Source organism: Aquarana catesbeiana, linkage group LG07 (assembly GCF_042186555.1).
Source record: "Aquarana catesbeiana isolate 2022-GZ linkage group LG07, ASM4218655v1, whole genome shotgun sequence".
Taxonomy (NCBI): domain Eukaryota; kingdom Metazoa; phylum Chordata; class Amphibia; order Anura; family Ranidae; genus Aquarana; species Aquarana catesbeiana.
Window position 1 is genome coordinate 96,095,542 of NC_133330.1, and position 17,467 is coordinate 96,113,008.

The 17,467-nt window shown below is 41.8% G+C and overlaps 1 protein-coding gene across 2 annotated transcripts in view; it reads left to right on the forward strand.

Annotated features, from left to right (window-relative positions):
• The window catches only part of PRKCD (protein kinase C delta), a 184,301-nt gene that overhangs the window by 14,365 nt on the left and 152,469 nt on the right, over window positions 1-17,467 (forward strand). The window lies entirely within an intron of this gene.

Consider the following 17,467-nt stretch of genomic DNA (forward strand, 5'->3'; position numbering starts at 1 on the left):
ATCCTTCATATAAAACAGGAAATCTGGATTTCCATGGGCAGCAGTGCAATTTATGCTGCATGATCATTGCCACATACAGTCTGTGCAGAGTATCAATCCACAAATTAGGGCTCATGTACCCTGCTGCTGGTAAACAGACATTTAGGAGCAGTGGGCCATTCTTTTCAACTGCTCCTAAACTCTCCTCTGTTATCTCATCAGTACATGTACACGGGGTCGTTTATAGTCTTTCAGGCAGTTGAGTTTAGAGGCCTTTTTTGGAAAGCAAAAAAATGAGTTCAGACACTGCGTTTAGAGGCATGTCAAGCGCCAAACGCTTCTAAACGGGGTAACTCGCATTTAGCCGCATTTCGTTTACAGGCATTTTTCATTTTTGCCTATTTTGGGGAAAAAAAAACCTTTTTTTTTTTTTTTCCGAACGCTTCTAAGCCCTAAACGCGGCATGTAAACGTGGCAAAATGGACGTTTTAAACGTGGATTACTATCTGTCAAGTTAAATAGTTCAGGAGAGGTTGTCAAAACGTCCCGTGTACATTAAGCCTAAATAGGGTAGGGGGGCAACTCTTTATTAATGCCCATTGTTTTAGAATGGGATGTCTAACTAGCTCATATAGGTGCGATGGTCAAATGTCCACACACTTTTGACCACATAGTATACCTTGGAATATCCTGACTATTTTAGATTTCAGATTTGCCGACATGGACACCTCTTTATGGGACTATTCAGTGAGGTTGGAGAGCTTGTAGGTTAGCACTTTGTTAGGCTTCATGTACACGGGACGTTTTTACAACCTCTCCTGAACGATTTAAGTTGACAGATAGTAACCCACGTTTAGAACGTTGCCGCGTTTGCGTTTAGAAGCATTTTAAATAATTCCATCAGCACCAATGACCTTGTGCTTGCAGATAAAATGTATCCATTATTTTCTGGTTCAGGTTACGAACAGGCTTGGTTGTATTGTGTATGGTGGATTGAAGTTTCTGGTTGGGCTGTTTTTAGCATTTGGTAAGCGGGACAGTCACAGCTTAACCCCTTCATGACAGAGGGTAAACAAAATAACACCTGAATAGAATTTTGCAACTTTGACACGTATTTAACTGTACAAATCATTGCAACTACTTTGTGTATCCAGGTGGATTATACCTTGTTTTTTCTGGACAAATTGAACTTTCATTTGATGGATATTTCCTGATTCTTTTTTTTTTTTCTATTTTCAAAGGAATACTTTCCCATATTAGTAAAAAAATATTTTTTATTATTTTAGCTGTACATTTCTTGCTGTTACAATAACTTATTGTATATACTACTGATGATTGCAACTATACCACATATGTGTTATTTTGTTGTTTAAATCCTTTTGTAGGGCTCAGAAACAATAGTGCACATTTTGCGCTTTTTAAAAAAAAAATTAATTTTTTTTTGTTTTTTTAACCATTTCCCATCCCAGCCATCGTTAAATGACGTCTGTAGATGGGATCTCCCATCCTGGGTGGGCGTCATATGACGTAATGAGCTTCCCGGCCGTCTAGGGGGCGTGCCCGCCGCATCACTTGGGAGCCAATGCTTGTGCCGGCCCCCCCCCCCCCACGCGATTGCCCGATAACGGTGCAGGACCGTGGATCTATATGTGTAAACACACAGAGCCACGTCCTGTCAGGTGAGAGGAGACCGATGATGTGTTCCCAGTACAGAGGAACACTGATCGTTCTCCTCCCCTTTTGAGCCCCCCCTACAGTTAGAATCACTCCATAGGTAACACATTTAAACCCTTGAACGCCCCTAGTGTTAACCCCTTCCCTGCCAGTGATATTTATACAGTAATCGGTGCATTTTTATAGCACTGATTGCTGTATAAATGTGAATAGTCCCAAAATAGTGTCAAAAGTGTCCAATATGTCCACCGCAATGTCACAGTCACAATAAAAATCGCAGATCGCCACCATTACTAGTAAAACCAATCAGTATATGCGTGTGTGGGCTCCAGCGGACTTTTTTCCCCCAAAAGTTCTACGGACCTAGAAATGAAACGTGTTTCAAATCTTTTTGACGGACTCGAGTTCGGTCGAAAAGTCAGCTCGTCTGTATGCTAGTCCGACGGACAAAAACTGACGCTAGGGCAGCTATTGGCTACTGGCTATGAACTTCCTTGTTTTAGTCCGGTCGTACGTCATCACGTACGAATCTGTCGGACTTTGGTTGATTGTGTGTAGGCAAGTCCGTTCATTCGGAAAATCCATCGTAAAGTCCGTCAAAGCCCGCAGGACAAAGTCTGCCGTAAAGTCCGCTCGTGTGTACGCAGCATAACACTAACCCTGACACTGACCCATATCAAACCTTGATCTAGCTTTTTTTTGTTTTTTTTTGTTTACATTATTCTCCCCTAGCAAGGAGAGAAATCTACAGTGTATCTTTCTCAACGCTCAGAGGAGAAAAAAAGCACAGTATGGGGGGGGGGCTGCACTTTGACTGATCTCTGTGATAGCCAACCAGAGGCTTTCACAGCGATCAGATGATAGGGAATCGGGACTTCAGGTTTCCAATCATTAGTATGAGAGCCTGCTCTCTTTGCCTGGAGTTAGTTGTGCAGCGTGCTCCCAGCACAAACAGAAGTACACATACAGTAGATGTAAAAAGTTTACACTGCCCTTAAAATTTTTTACATCTGTGATGTAAAAAAACGAGACAACGATAAATAATTTCAGAACTTTTTCCACCTTTTAATGTGACCTATAAGTGCACACAATTCAATTGAAAAACAAACTGAAACCTTTTTTTTTTGGGGGGGGGGGGGGGGGTAAAAATAAAAAAACTAAAATAATGTGGTTGTATAATTGTGCACACCCTCTTATAACTGGGGATGTAGCTGTGTTCAGAATTAAGCAATCACATTCAGACTCTGATTAACACCAAATAAAGTTCAGCTGTTTTAGTAGGTCTTTCCTGACATGTTCTTAGTTTATCCGTCAAGAGAACGGTACAAAAGGGTTGCCAAGGCATTAGCTATACCATGGAACACAGTGAAGACGGTCTGAGAAAATGTGGCACAACAGTGACATTACCAAGAACTGGAAGTCCCTCCAAAATTGTTGAGAAGAAAATGGGTCAGGGAGGCTGCTAAGAGGCCTACAGCAACATTAAAGGAGCTGCAGGAATGTCTGACAAGTACTGGCTGTGTGGTACATGTGACAACAATCTCCCGTATTCTTCATTTGTCTGGCCTATAGGGTAGAGTGGCAAGACGAAAAACATCCAAGCCCGGCTACATTTTGCAAAAACGCATCTGAAGTCTACCAAACCATGTGGGAAAATGTGTTCTTGGCTGATGAAACCAAGGTTGAACTTTTTTGGCCAGAATTACAAAAGATATACTTGCCGCAAAAACAACACTGCACATCACTGAAAGAACACCATACCCACAGCGAAGCATGGTGGTGGCAGCATCATGATTTGGGTCTGTTTTTCTTCAGCTGGAACAGGGACCTTAGTCAAGGATTATGAACAGTTCCAAATACCAGTCAATATTCGCACAAAATCTTCAGGCTTCTGCTGGAAAGCTGAGCTTGAAGAGGAACTTCATCTTTCAGCATGACAACGACCCAAAGCATACATCCAAATCAACAAAGGAATGGCTTAACCAGAAGAAGATTAAAGTTTTTGAATGGCCCAGACCTGAATCTGATTGAAAATCTGTGGGGTGATCCGAAGAGGGACAGCCCTCTTTGCAGGGAATACAATCCATTACTTTCCTCCTGCCAGAATGGAACTCTGCCTTGTTTACATAGGCAGAACTTTGTTCTGTATCTCTGCCCGGTGATCAGCGGGTGTCCGCGAACATCTATTGGCCAGCACCCGTTGATTGGCTTGTGCTGCATCAAACAGCACAGCGCGCCCCCTACCCGGAAAGTGATGAAATATGTACTAGGTACGTGATCTGGCGCAGTGTGGCTGCCCTGCCGCAGTTTATGTACAGTCTGCGGTCCGCAAGCAGTTACAAACTTGTTATTCTAGCTCCTGAAGTTAGTTACTGGAGCAGTAAAGAAAGAAGTGAGCATTCTTTTAGTTTTTGAGAATTATGCATAATCTAGCTGGGGCTATGCCATTTTATGGTAAACTGTAGGTCAGAACAGGCCGCGTAATCAAATGAAATGGTTTAAACTGAGTAGGACAAAATATGTACCGTATATACTCGAGTATAAGTCGTTCCGAGTATAAGTTGAGGCCCCTAATTTACCACAAAAAACTGGGAAAAATTTATTGACCTGAGTATAAGACGAGGGTGAGAAATGTAGAGGGTCAACAATGCCCATCTGCAGCTGCGTGCCTCCCTGTGTCCTGTGCAGCCTACCTGTACCCTGTGCATGTGTCCTGTGTCCTGTACATGTGTGTCCTGTACATGTGTCCTGTGTCCTGTACATGTGTGTCCTGTGTCCCTGTGTGCATGTGTCCTGTACATGTCCTGTGTGAATGTGCAGCCTACCTGTGTCCTGTGCAGCCTCCCTGTGGCGATCTCCAGCCTCCCTGTGGCGATCTCCATCCTCAAACGGCGGCCGGCGTGTGATGATAGTGTTCGGCGGCCATTCCACAGTTCAAAAGCCGCGCCGCCTCCTCATCTGTGATAGGTTTTATTGCTGACTGCCTATCACGGACATTCTCTCATTCTCATACCACGGACGAGGATGAGAGAATGTCCGTGATAGGCTGTACACTGACAGCTGTTCAGCCTATCACAGACGAGCAGGAGGCGCGGCTTTTGAATGCTGGAATAGCCGCCGAACACTATCATCACACGCCGGCCGCCGTCTGCCTGCATGACACGCTGATCATGCAGACAGACGGTGGTGACTCGAGTATAAGTTGAAGGGGACACTTTCAGCCCAAAAAAAAGGGCTGAAAAATTCGACTTATACTTGAGTATATACGGTAATTTGGAATTCAGAATGTTTCTGTAGCCACAAGATCTAACTTTTTCTGGTTTTAGGCTCTGTTCCTGACATTTTTTTCAATTTGAAGATGTTCCTACTCTCATTTTGTGTTTCTATGTGCTTTGCTGTTTTCTCCGCAATATAAAATAATTTGTCGCAAGACATCCTTTCAACAGCCACAATGAGTATTCAGTACTCAGTATTCAGTAGATGTCTTCTACAACTGTAGAAGACATCTCTCCATCATAATCCCTAAGAAATATGAGATGCAACTGGAATGTTTAACCCTCCGGCATCTGCTACATTGGTTTTAGGTGGACTGGCCCTTCAAAGGAAAACGGAAAAAAAACAAATAAAGTAAAAAGTGTACTAAAGCGCTGATATGAACTAGTAACTAAATAAGTGACAAATACTAGAAGATGACCAAATAATATAGCTGCAATTATTGTGTTTGTGAACTGATATCACACAAAAAGTGTTGTATATATTCAAAATGTATAGTGCGCTAATATTAACCTCCCAATATAAGACGGTGTGATCTCTTAATGATTAATCAGTGAATCATGTGCAAAATAATCAAATGGAGCCTATTATAAATAACATAACATCCTTCACCATAACAAAATCCTATAACTAAATATCAATGTGATAATAAATTATGGAACACAATTAAAAAGAGAAAAATAAAGATGAGATATATTAATGTGATGAACCACAGTGCACAGGTATCTCAATAGGACAGCATACTGCTGTGAAAAAATATAACGTCTTTGGTGATTTGATGAATATAGACAGGTTTCAATGAGTAAACCCCTAGTGATAGCTGGCTTGCTCATATATTCAGCTGCTTATTAGCATGGGCTGGCTTCTGGCTTTCAAAGAACTTCCGCAGTATGAAACAACAAAGAAAGAAAGACCATTGCGCAGGCAGTGTGATATGTAATCCCTATATAATAAGGGTAACAATTCACTCACACTTTTCAGCAGAATAAATCGCATATGGTAAGGTCAGTTGCATACAGCTAACAGCTAGGATCTGGGATCATTTGTATTCAGCCGCCCTGAGTTAAACCTTTTGTAGAACCATCTTTTCCCTGCAATTACAGCTGCAAGTCTTTTTGTGGATGTTTCTACCAGCTTTGCACATCCAGAGAGTGAAAATTTTGTCCATTCTTTGCAAAATAGCTCAAGCTCTGTCAGATTGGATGGAGAGCGTCTGTGAACAGCAATTTTTAAGTCTTGCCACAGATTCTCAATTAGATTTAGGTCTGGACTTTGACTGAGCCATTCTAACACATGAATATGCTTTGATCTAAACCATTCCATTGTAACTCTGGCTGTATGTTTAGGGTCTTGCAGACTCTTAACAAGTTTTCTTCTAAGATTGCCCTGTATTTGGCTCAATCCATCTTCCCATCAACTCTGACCAGCTTCCCTGTCCCTGCTGAAGAAAAGAATCCCCACAACATGATGCTCCCACCACCATGTTTCATGGTGGGGATGGTGTGTTCAGGGTGATGTGCAGTATTAGTTTTCCGCCACAAATTGGGGTTTATTTACTAAAGGAAAATCCACTTTGCACTGCAAGTGCACTCGGACGTGTAGTCGCTGTAGATCTGAAGGGAAGCTCTGCTGATTTTATCATCCAATCATGTGCAAGCTAAAATGCTGTTTTTTATTTTCCTTGCATATCCCCCTCAGATCTACAGTGACTGCACTTCCAAGTGCACTTGCAGTGTAAAGTGGATTTGCCTTTAGTAAAAAACCCCATAGTGTTTTTTGCTTTTAGGCCAGAAAGTTACATTTTTGGTCTCTTTTGACCAGAGCACCTTCTTCCATATGTTTACTGTGTCCCCACATGGCTTCTCGCAAACTGCAAACGGGACTTCCTTTTGTCTTTCTTTCAACAATGGCTTTCTTCTTGCCACTCTTCCATAAAGGCCAAATTTGTGGAGTGCACAATTAATAGTAATAATCACATAAAATCCCGATAAAATACATTTACGTTTTTGGTTGTAACATGACAAAATGTGGAAAATTTCAAAGGGTGTGGATACTTTTTCAAGGCTCTGTACACCAGCCAAAAGGGGGAAAAGAGCTTCTTAGTGCATTTCTTTTTTAAAGCAGAACTAAATTCTCCCAATCAGCATTAACTATTTTTAATCTATATGTTACTAGCATTTAGTAAATAGATAGAAAAGTATATTATATTTGCTTGTTTTTACTTTTTATTTATTTTTTTACATTTCTTTTGTCATGGGCGTTTTTTATTCAATCCAGAGGGGGGAAGAGGGTCTTTCTTTGCTAAGCCCACCCTCCTGCCAGCATGATTGAGCTAAGGGCAGATGGATTCCAGAAAGTAAATGCTGCCCTTATTCAAGATGGCTCAACAAAATAAATCATGATGAATAAGAGACTTTGCTGTGAATATTAAAAATGAATTAAATAGGATTTTTAGTTTTCTGAAGCTCCGATACAGTTTTGTTCCCCTTTCAGTGTTTGCCTCCTTGCCCAAGTCACTGACTTATGTCTAAGAACCTGCGTCTGGTAGATGATATCCATGGAAAATGTTCGTTCTTTGCATTTTAATTTTATGTGTGATTCTTCAGTTTAAAGCAGAATTCTAAGCAAATAACATATTTTGTAAACACCACAAATCAAATAAGTTCCCTCTAATTATAACCATTGCTGCGACTAATGACACTGGGTGCTCTGACTGCTTGCAGTTCCTCCTCAAAAGGTATCTGCTCAGCTCTAAAGCTGGCCATACATGGATTGAAATTCATCTGGTTCAGCAGGGGCCGGCCGCATTTTGATCCATGTATGAGCAGGCTGATTGTACACAAGTCAATATATCGATCGACTTGTGTACAATGAGCCTGTTGGAAAATTTTCTCCCAATACGCCTGCTGGCTATAGTTGGCAGTGCTAATGATTGTAATCTGAAGGCAGGGAAAGTTCTCTGCTGTCAGGATACAATAGCTCTGTGGAAGGGATTCCCCCATCCATATGTATGGGTGTTCAACCAGTGGCCCTTCTGTTGTGGAAGTACAAGTCCCATCATGCCTCTGCCTTTTGGGAGTTATGCTTGTAACTGCAATGCCTCATGGGATTTGTAGTTTTGCAACAGCTGGAGGGCCAAAGGTTGAGCACCCATGGATGGATGGGGGAATTGAGTAATTTTTCTTTTGTTCAATCCACTGGTTAAAAAAAAGACTTGTGGCCAGCCTTAAGTGGTTGAAAAGCCAGTATTCCCAATTCCTGCCAGTCCCTCTGTAATAATTCAATCCTTCAATTCTGCAGAAAATGTTTTGTACCCTTCCTCAGATCTGAGCCTCGATACAGTCCTGTCTTGGAGGTCTACAGGCAATTTTTTGGACTTCTTTCACATTGTCATTATGGGGTATTGTTTGTAGAATTATGAGGAAAATAATGAATGAATTAAATTTTGGAATTGGGCTGTAACGTAACAAAATGTGGAAGAAGTGAAACGCTGTGAAAACTTTCCGGATGCATTTTACTTCCTGTTTCTATGTATGCCATTCATATTAACTGGAGTCATCCAGGTATTCTTCTTTCTTCTTTTTTTTTTTTTTGTCTTGTGAGGTTTTTAGCCAGGGGAGGAGGGTTCAGGAGATTCAAGGAAGGCTAGATGAGGGGGGAAGATGGGAGACCTGTGTGTGCCGCTCCAGGTCCTTACTGTGCATACTCTTCCAGCCCTTTGTGTACATGTTGCGGTAGCAGCCAGAACGGAAGTTCGCTGCCACTGCTATAAGAATGTGTAGCATAGGGCTGGCCGCGCTGTGCTTGGTGGGCAATAAAAAATTATTTATTGTGCAAGCACAAGATTTTACAGCACTTGTGTGGCAGAGCAGCGGATCGATTACCAAAAATAAGGTAATTTGGGCTTCATCTGCCCACACTTAAAATGACCGCACTTTGCCGAAAACTAAAAATGACAGTTTTAATTTTTTTTTTTTATATATAATTGTATACTATTCAACTTTTTAATTTAATATCAATTTAAATTACTATGAATTTGTTGGCCATTTATTGTTAGCTCAAGAAAAATGCAATCTCTAACCATCTCTTGTATCATGTCTGCAGTCTCTTAACTTAAAACTTGACTGAAATTTGAACAGACTGCTAATAGTATTAGCACAATTTCCATTTGGTGCACCTTCAGCAGACATGATACAGGAGATGGTCAGAGACTGCAGACATGATACAAGAGATCAATGCAGCCTCACCAGTGTCTGTCAGATGCAGCCTCACCGGTGCCCGGATCAGAGCGGCAATCTCCGTGTCAAAGAGCTGGATTTGAATTGCTGGGGCCGCAGTAATAATGTCCCGCCTCCTGTGATCATGTCACACCAATTCAATGTTCCGGCATTATCTCTTTCCAAAGCACTAAGTCCCGTGTGTTTGTGCTGTTTCATTGCTCTGATATCAGCCTGATAACTTCTGACAAGTTCTCTCACAAGGGACATAAAAGCAGCCTGAAATTTGTGTTGTGGGAGGTTGCTGTAAATAGATTAGCAGAGAGCTTGCCGTCTCACAAGATAGCTCTGAAAGCATTTTCGTCCTTCTACCAATGTGGGGGGGGGGGGGGTGCCTTTCCTCCAATGGGCTTTCTCCCAGTGTAATCCAAGCCTTCTCTCACAGTGCAGAATGAGGAAGTGACATTTCTAACCAGAAATCTTTCTAAAGAACAAAACAAGATTGACAGCAGATATACATGTAAAACTTTATGTAGGGAGTTTTGTTTAATCCCTGTTTATCATCTGAGGCTGTTCACTTTACTGGGTATATGTGAGGGTTTATATCCACTTTAACCACTTAAGCCCCAGACCATATAGCTGGCCAAAGACCAGAGCACTTTTTGCGATTCGGCACTGCGTCGTTTTAACTGACAATTGCGCTGTTGTGCAATGTGGTTCCCAAACAAATTGACGTCCTTTTTTTCCCACAAATAGAGCTTTCTTTTGGTGGCATTTGATCACCTCTGCGGTTTTTATTTTTTGTGCCATAAACAAAAAAGAGCAACAATTTTGAAAAAAAAAAAAAAAAAAGCAATATTTTTTTTACTTTTTGCTGTAATATATATCCCTAAAAAATATATATAAAAAAATCTTTTTTTTTTCCTCAGTTTAGGCCGATACGTCTTCTACATATTTTTGGTAAAAAAAAAATCGCAATAAGCGTTTATTGATTGGTTTGAGCAAAAGTTATAGCATCTACAAAATAGGGCATTGTTTTCTGGCATTTTTATTAATAATTTTTTTTTTTACTAGTAATGGCAGGGATCAGCGATTTTTATTGTGATTGCGACATTATGGTGGACAGATCGGACACTTTTGGCGATATATTGGGACCATTCACATTTATACAGCGATCAGTGCGATTAAAAATGCATTGATTACTGTGTAAATGTGACTGGCAGTAAAGCGGTTAACCAGGAGGGGGTGCTGCAGGTATTAAGTGTGTCCTAGGGATGTTTTCTAACTGTGTGGGGGGGGGGGGGGCGCTATGTGTGACACGACACTGACCACCGCTCCCGATTTACAGGGAGCTGTGATCAGTGTCAGTGTCATTAAGCAGAATGGAGAAATGCTTGTTTACATCAGCATTTCCCGTTCTTCCTCTCCGTGAGCCGATCGCGGGTATGCCCGTGGACATCGATTTTGCGGGATCCGCGATCACACTCATGGAGCTCGCGGCAGGGTCGCGCACGCGTCCCTGTACGCCCATTTGCCTGTCCGTGCCATTGTGTCGACGTATATGTACATGCAGCGCTCGGCAAGTAGTTAAGGCAACCCATACACGAGTCCCTCATCCCTCATCCACACATTCTAGGTGAATAGGGAAATCCTCCAGCTGAGCCATTGTATTCTGACAGTGGATAGACTTTGCTGTCAGAATACACTCATCAGTGCTGCCAGATATAGCCTGCAGCGCTGATCAAGCAGAGGAAACCCGACAGGGTGGTTGTACAGAAGTCGATTAGTACAACCTCAGTGCCCATATATGGATTAAAATTCAGCCAGCCCTTGCTTAACTAGCTTGATTTCGATCAATGTATGGCCAGCTGTAGTATAGACAGTGGGGTTTTTCAGCAATTGAATTATCAAAGGAGTGCATCCTAAAATGATAAGCAGCTGTTTTTATTTTTAAGTTGTGATTGAGAACATGTAACAAATATAAAATAGGTGTTATCTAGGGCTGCAACTAATGATTATTTTCATAAGCGATTAGTTGGATGATTTATGGTTTTGACTAATCGATTATTTTGGATTAAAACCTAAAAGTTTGGTATATAGTTAGTATGTAAAGTTTAAGACAATTTATTGTTTAATATCTCTTGCCGTGGTAAATATAAATAACTAGGTATATGGTTGGGGAACAAACTATCAAATCCACTGAAAATAAATTGAAGAGATATATTGTATATACTATTAGAGTTTGAATCTGGTACATTCAGAGATCAAAATTTTTATTCAAAGAAAAAAAATGTAAACAAAAACAAACTTGCAGATTTTCAGACTTTCAGACAGGCTTGTAATAAAATATTATGCATAGCAGACTCCCTTGTCATAGGCAGGTAGCTTGATACAAGCCATGTACAAACAAATTTTTCTTTCAAAGATTTTTATGTTAAGAACGTTTATTTGATTTTCTAATCATTAGTGGGGTCAATCAGTGATGGGAAAATTAAAAGAGCAGAATAGGAAACAGAAAAAAGAGGAGAGGACACCTTAATTCATCCAAGAATAGGTTCAGCTCTGAGGAAGCTTGGAAACAAGCGAAAGCGCTCAGCATCTGACTTATGTGCAGGTGGCACACAGACTTTCACACATCAACAAGGATATTCCCGAAATTGGATGTGAACATTTTAACTGTCTCAACCTGATCTTGGACATCAGACGGAGCCTTTGTGGTGAACATTGACTCTGAGTGTTCCCTATGACTGCTTAATCTACTAGGTAGGAAATGTCAGTATGTTTGAACCTTGTGACTCACCGCACATCTTGCTGGAGGATACCTGGAAGTAACAGCTCACGTCTACAATAAACTTATACGCCGCATGAACGTGTCTTTTACCCACATGAGTGCGGTTATCAGCAGCCCTTGACTTTACTGAAGACGTCAGACGGTGAGCTCAAAATGTACCCTTACATATAGGAGGCACTTTATCTATGGCTATCCTCCGTCTATCTTCAATGCTACACATGTGAGGCTGCTCCCTCTCCACCATTCCTCCCCCTCCCCCCCTTGGAGTTGCAGTCGTTCACTAATCAATCAGGACGCTCTTTTCCCCCCCTTTCTCCTTGTCGGTTGACACACATATATGCCTAATCAGCTATTGGCTCACATCTGTATGGGACCCTTGTTTTTCACCAGCACTTGCACTTTATCCTAGAAGGACCGAATGTCTATTATTCATGAAGCCATCTCCTTGCTCTGGAATCCCATGAAAATTGTACAGACCCGGGTCTTCAGTGATATTAATTTGATGAGTGGGAGTGCATGAAATTTTGATGTATGTGTAATGTCTGTGGTGGCCACCAGTACACAATAGGACTTTCTTTGCCCTATTTTTAAATATACATGGTTAGTGGATTATGTTTCTATTTAGTAAATTGACACAATAAAGTTTTTTCAGGTTCACAACAGTTTGTTCTTGAGCGGACCATCTTTTTTAGGAGGCCTCCTCTTGCCCCCTTTTCTTTTTTCTCAGAATAGGAAACGTTTTTTGATCGAATCAATTTTCAGACAGTATGTGGTTTCTGTTTAGAAATTGTCTTCATTTTAAAATGTAATGTTAAAAGCAAGTGAAATTTTCTAATGACATTCATCCCTTCATCAAATTTTGCACAGGGCAGCCCTGATTCTCCTCTTCTGGGGTCCCCCACTGGCACTTCTGGCTCCTCCTGTCTTCAGAGTGCCCCTATAGCAAAGTAGAAGAAAACTTCTGCCTTTTTAGAATCACTTTAAATCACTTCCTTCTCCTGCCCAGGACTACATGTTCCATGAGGCATTGCTCCTCACAGATTCACAGTCACAAGTACTCAGGTGCTTACTGATATGTATGGTTGGTGCACTGAGCTTTGTGTGTACTGCACTGGATTTTCTGATATTCAAACAAATAATGCATTCTGTATGCAGGCCAAATAATAGTCTGACCAACGAATCGATTATGAACATAGTTGACAACTATGTTCATAATCGATTGTCGATTAGTTGTTTCTGCCCCCTCCTCCTCCAATAAAACGTTACTCCTTTGGTTTCCATGACTGCTCTTCACTGGCTCTCATCCTACCTATCTCACCATACCTTCAGTGTCACTTGCAATTTTACCTCCTCCACTCCTCCTCTTCCTTTCTTCGCCGGGGTCCCCCAAGGTTCCGTTCTTGGACTCCTCATATTTTCATTCTACACCTCCTCCCTGGGTCAACTGATGACCTCCCATGGCTTTCAATATCATTTCTATGCTGACGACACCCAAGTATATCTCTCCGTCCCTCAGCTCACCCCATCAGTCTCTTCACATATCACTAACTTACTAACAGAAATATCTGTCTGAATGTCACACCACTTCCTCAAACTCAACTTGTCCAAAACCAAGCTCATAATATTTCCTTCCCCACGTCCCTTATCCCTAGACCTCTCTGTCAAAAGCAGTGGCACAACCATCCACCCGTCCCCGCATGCCAGGGTACTAGGTGTTATCCTGGACTCTGAACTCTCCTTTCAGCCACATATCCAATCACTTTCCAAGGCTTGCCACCTCAACTTCCGCAACATCTCCAAATGATGTCCCTTCCTAACCAATGAAACCACAAAGCTCCTGATTCACTCCCTGATCATCTCCCGCCTCGACTACTGCAACTCCCTCCTCATTGGCTTACCTTTAAATAGACTATCCCCCCTTCAGTCCATCATGAATGCTGCTGCCAGACTCATCCACCTTACAAACCGCTCAGTGTCTGCTACCCCTTTCTGCCAATCCCTCCATTGGCTTCCACTCACCCAACAAATGAAATTCAAAATACTAACTAACTTACAAAGCCATCCATAACTCTGTCCCCAGCTACATCACTAACTTATCTCAAAATGCCAACCAAATCGTCCTCTCCTTTCCTCCCAAGACCTCCTGTTCTCTAGCTCCCTCGTCGCCTCCTCCCATACTCTCCTCCAGGACTTCTCCCGAGCCTGAGCCTCCCCCAGTCTTTGGAATTCCCTACCCCAATCTGTCTGACTATCTCCAACTCTATCCACTTTTAGACGATCCCTGAAAACTTTTCTTTTCAGAGAACCCTATCCTGCCTCCACCTAACAACTGTTCTTTTATTTTGATCAGCTCATCCCCCACAGCTATTACCTTTTTTGTTTCACTTGGCCCTCCCTCTTAGATTATAAGCTCTAACAAGAAGGGCCCTCCAATTCCTCCTGTATTGTAACTGTACTGTCTGCCCTAATGTTATAACGCACTGTGCAAACATTGTCGCTATATAAATCCTGTATAATATAATAATATTAGTGTTATCCAAATTCGGGGGCAAAAGTGGAAATGCACTTTAAAGGGTATCGAAAGGTTTGTTTTAAAAAAGAAAAACAAAACCAAAAACAAATATGTCATACTAACCACCTCTGTGCAGTTGGTTTTGCACAGAGTGGCCCCAATCCTCCTCTTCTGGGGTCCCTCAGCGGTGCTCCTGGCTCCTCCTCTTCTCGAGTGCCCCGTTGGAGAGCCGCTACTATCAATCTATCAGGACCCAAGACACTGGCTGGAGCTGGTATACTTGTCTCCGTCGCTAGAAAGTCTGGGTTCAGGTAAGTAAAAGGGGGGCTCTGGGGGGGCAGCTGCATCACAGGAGGTTTTTCACCGTAATGCATAGAATGCATTATGGTGAAAAACCCTGAGGGTTTACAACCCCTTTAAATTGAGTCAGACCTGACAGAATCAATGTGGCAACAACTATCCAAGGAGAGTAAGTGTTCACAAAGAAATGAATCTCCCTCTAGTGGCTTGTCTATACATGTAATGAAGTACAGTAATACAGATATGAAACAGAAAGCATTAATGTGAAGGCCACATCTAAAAGAATGTGAACATAAACTGTATTTTCTCCTTACATTTCTCATTTAAACTGTTTGCATCTTGTATTCTGTAAAGTAATATGTGCATGAATTACCAGTGAGGCAGGAAATTTTGGTGTTTTATTACCGGCAATTTTTTCTTTTTTCATTGACTGAGTTGGAGATTTTGATGTCCTCTGCCAGCCTCTCCACCTCCAGAGGAAGCCTTAAATTCAGTGAAAAATTCCTGGCAGCAGAAGGGGAGTCCCTGTAACTCTGCTGGAACATGGTGCTGCAAACAAATGGCCACTGCCCTCACCTATAACTGGTCTTTGCAGCAAGGAGCACATAAAAGGGCAATGCATACAAAGCCAAACCAAAGAAAATCCCAGCTCAACTTACTGACCAGCCTGCAACCAACCCATTTATCCTGTCTAATGGGGCGTACACATGGTCGGACTTTTCGACCGGACTGGTCTGACGGATGACGATGGACCAAATCCGGCGGACAATCCGATCGTGTGTGGGCTTCACCGGACCTTCAGCGGACTTTTCCAGTCACAAATCTGACGGACTTTAGATTTGGAACATGCTTCAAATCTTTACGTCGTAACTTTGCGGACCCAGAAATCCGCTCGTCTGTATGCTAGTCTGATGGACAAAAACCGACACTAGGGCAGCTATTGGCTACTGGCTATCAACTTCCTTATTTTAGTCCGGTGTACGTCATCACAAACAAATCTGTCGGACTTTGGTGTGATTGTGTGTAGGCAAGTCCGTTCATTAGAAAGTCCGTTGAAAGTCTGCTGGAAAGTCTGTCAGACCAGTCCTGTCAAAGTCAGACCGTGTGTACGCCCCATAACAGTATGTGTTAAAAACAGGGGTTTAGTTTGCACATGTTTGCAAATACACGTGTAAGCGACAGAGCAAGAAAGCACATTCATTATAATGGATGGGCAGAGGGCAGGTGAGCCTGAACATGGCAGTGTATACTGTAAGGCCCCTTTCTCACGGGCGGCTGTTCTGCCGCTGTTAAAAGCATGTTTTGTTGTTTTGAAATTCAGAGAATATTGGAACTGCGTTCACTTGCAGATGTACATTGCAATTAGCTGCGTTTACATGTGACTGTGTTTAGCTGCGTTGGAACATTCTTTCCATTTCTGATGTGCTTCCTGTTGTTTTTCTTTCCTTGTTGTCGCTGCTATCTGCAGGTGAAATAGTACACTGCGATTACCTGCAATAAATCGTTCCTGGACGCAGTCAAATAAATTTTTTCTATCTGCACCAAACCGCATGTAACTAAACCATCGCTAAACGTAGTGTGTGAATGGGGCCATAGGAAAGCATTGTGTGCGTTTAGCTGGGATAGATAACTTCATCTGTCCGCAGATAAAAGCTGAATTCTATCCACCCGTGTGAAAGGGGCCTAACTTATTAGCAAACAAAATTTAAAAAGGAAGTCAACATGGCTTTGGGCTTTACAATACTTGATTTTTCTGTGCTTTTACCTGCAGTTTTTTTAAGTTGGAAGGGACTCTCTAAACAAACTTTCTTATGTGGAGAAACTCTATAAAATGATTGATTGCTATGGGGAAACACAGCTACTTTCATACCCCAGTGCTTACAAATCAAACTCTGTGCTGTGTATGTGGACTCCACATGCAGATTGCTGGTGGAGCTCTGTGGTTTGTCTGTTTAGATAGGGAAAGAGTATAGGATAGGGATGAACAGCGTGCAAATGAATTCTTTCCGTTGCTGGGGATGAAAAGGCTAGGCCTCAGAATAGGGGGCTGTCTGTTTCCCACCACTTTTCTACATCAAAGAACTATTATCCTAATGGGCAGGGAGAGTATTTAGGGGAACAGGATAAATGTTCTTATACAGTAGGAAAAATAACAGATGCCATTGCTCTTGCAGGTCTAATCTCAGCTCACAGCCTCCTGTCTGAAAAAAAACAGTCTTTTTGTATCTGTGTTTTCCAGCTACATTTAGCAGTGGAAAGTATGCGCTATATTTACATGGCATTAATAATGAAATATTGTTTGTGTGTTTGACACATGTTAGTTGTTTACACAGTGACACAAAATGTATTTGCTTCTTTGGGTAAGTAAAGCCTTTTCTTATAACAGGAGTGACTCGCTTTTAACACTTTTTTCTTTCTCAGCTTTCTGACCCCTTTGGCTTCATTCTGAGAATACTTCCTTTTTTTTTCTTTTTTGGCAAAGCCTGCAGTTTAGTAATTCTGTCTGTCCACCCCTCATCTCTGTTGCACAGATTCGAAATGCAGAAGTTTAAATATTTATGTTGGTTACTAAAATTTCCTTGAATGTAACATGCTGCAGCTTGTAAAGTCACGAGACAAATCACGCTTGCATATAGGTTTCAACTTTTGAAGACTGATTTTCGGTGGGTATATGAAGAGTACTCAATAGGTTTACTGCACAGGCTTTTATTTTTGTGACAG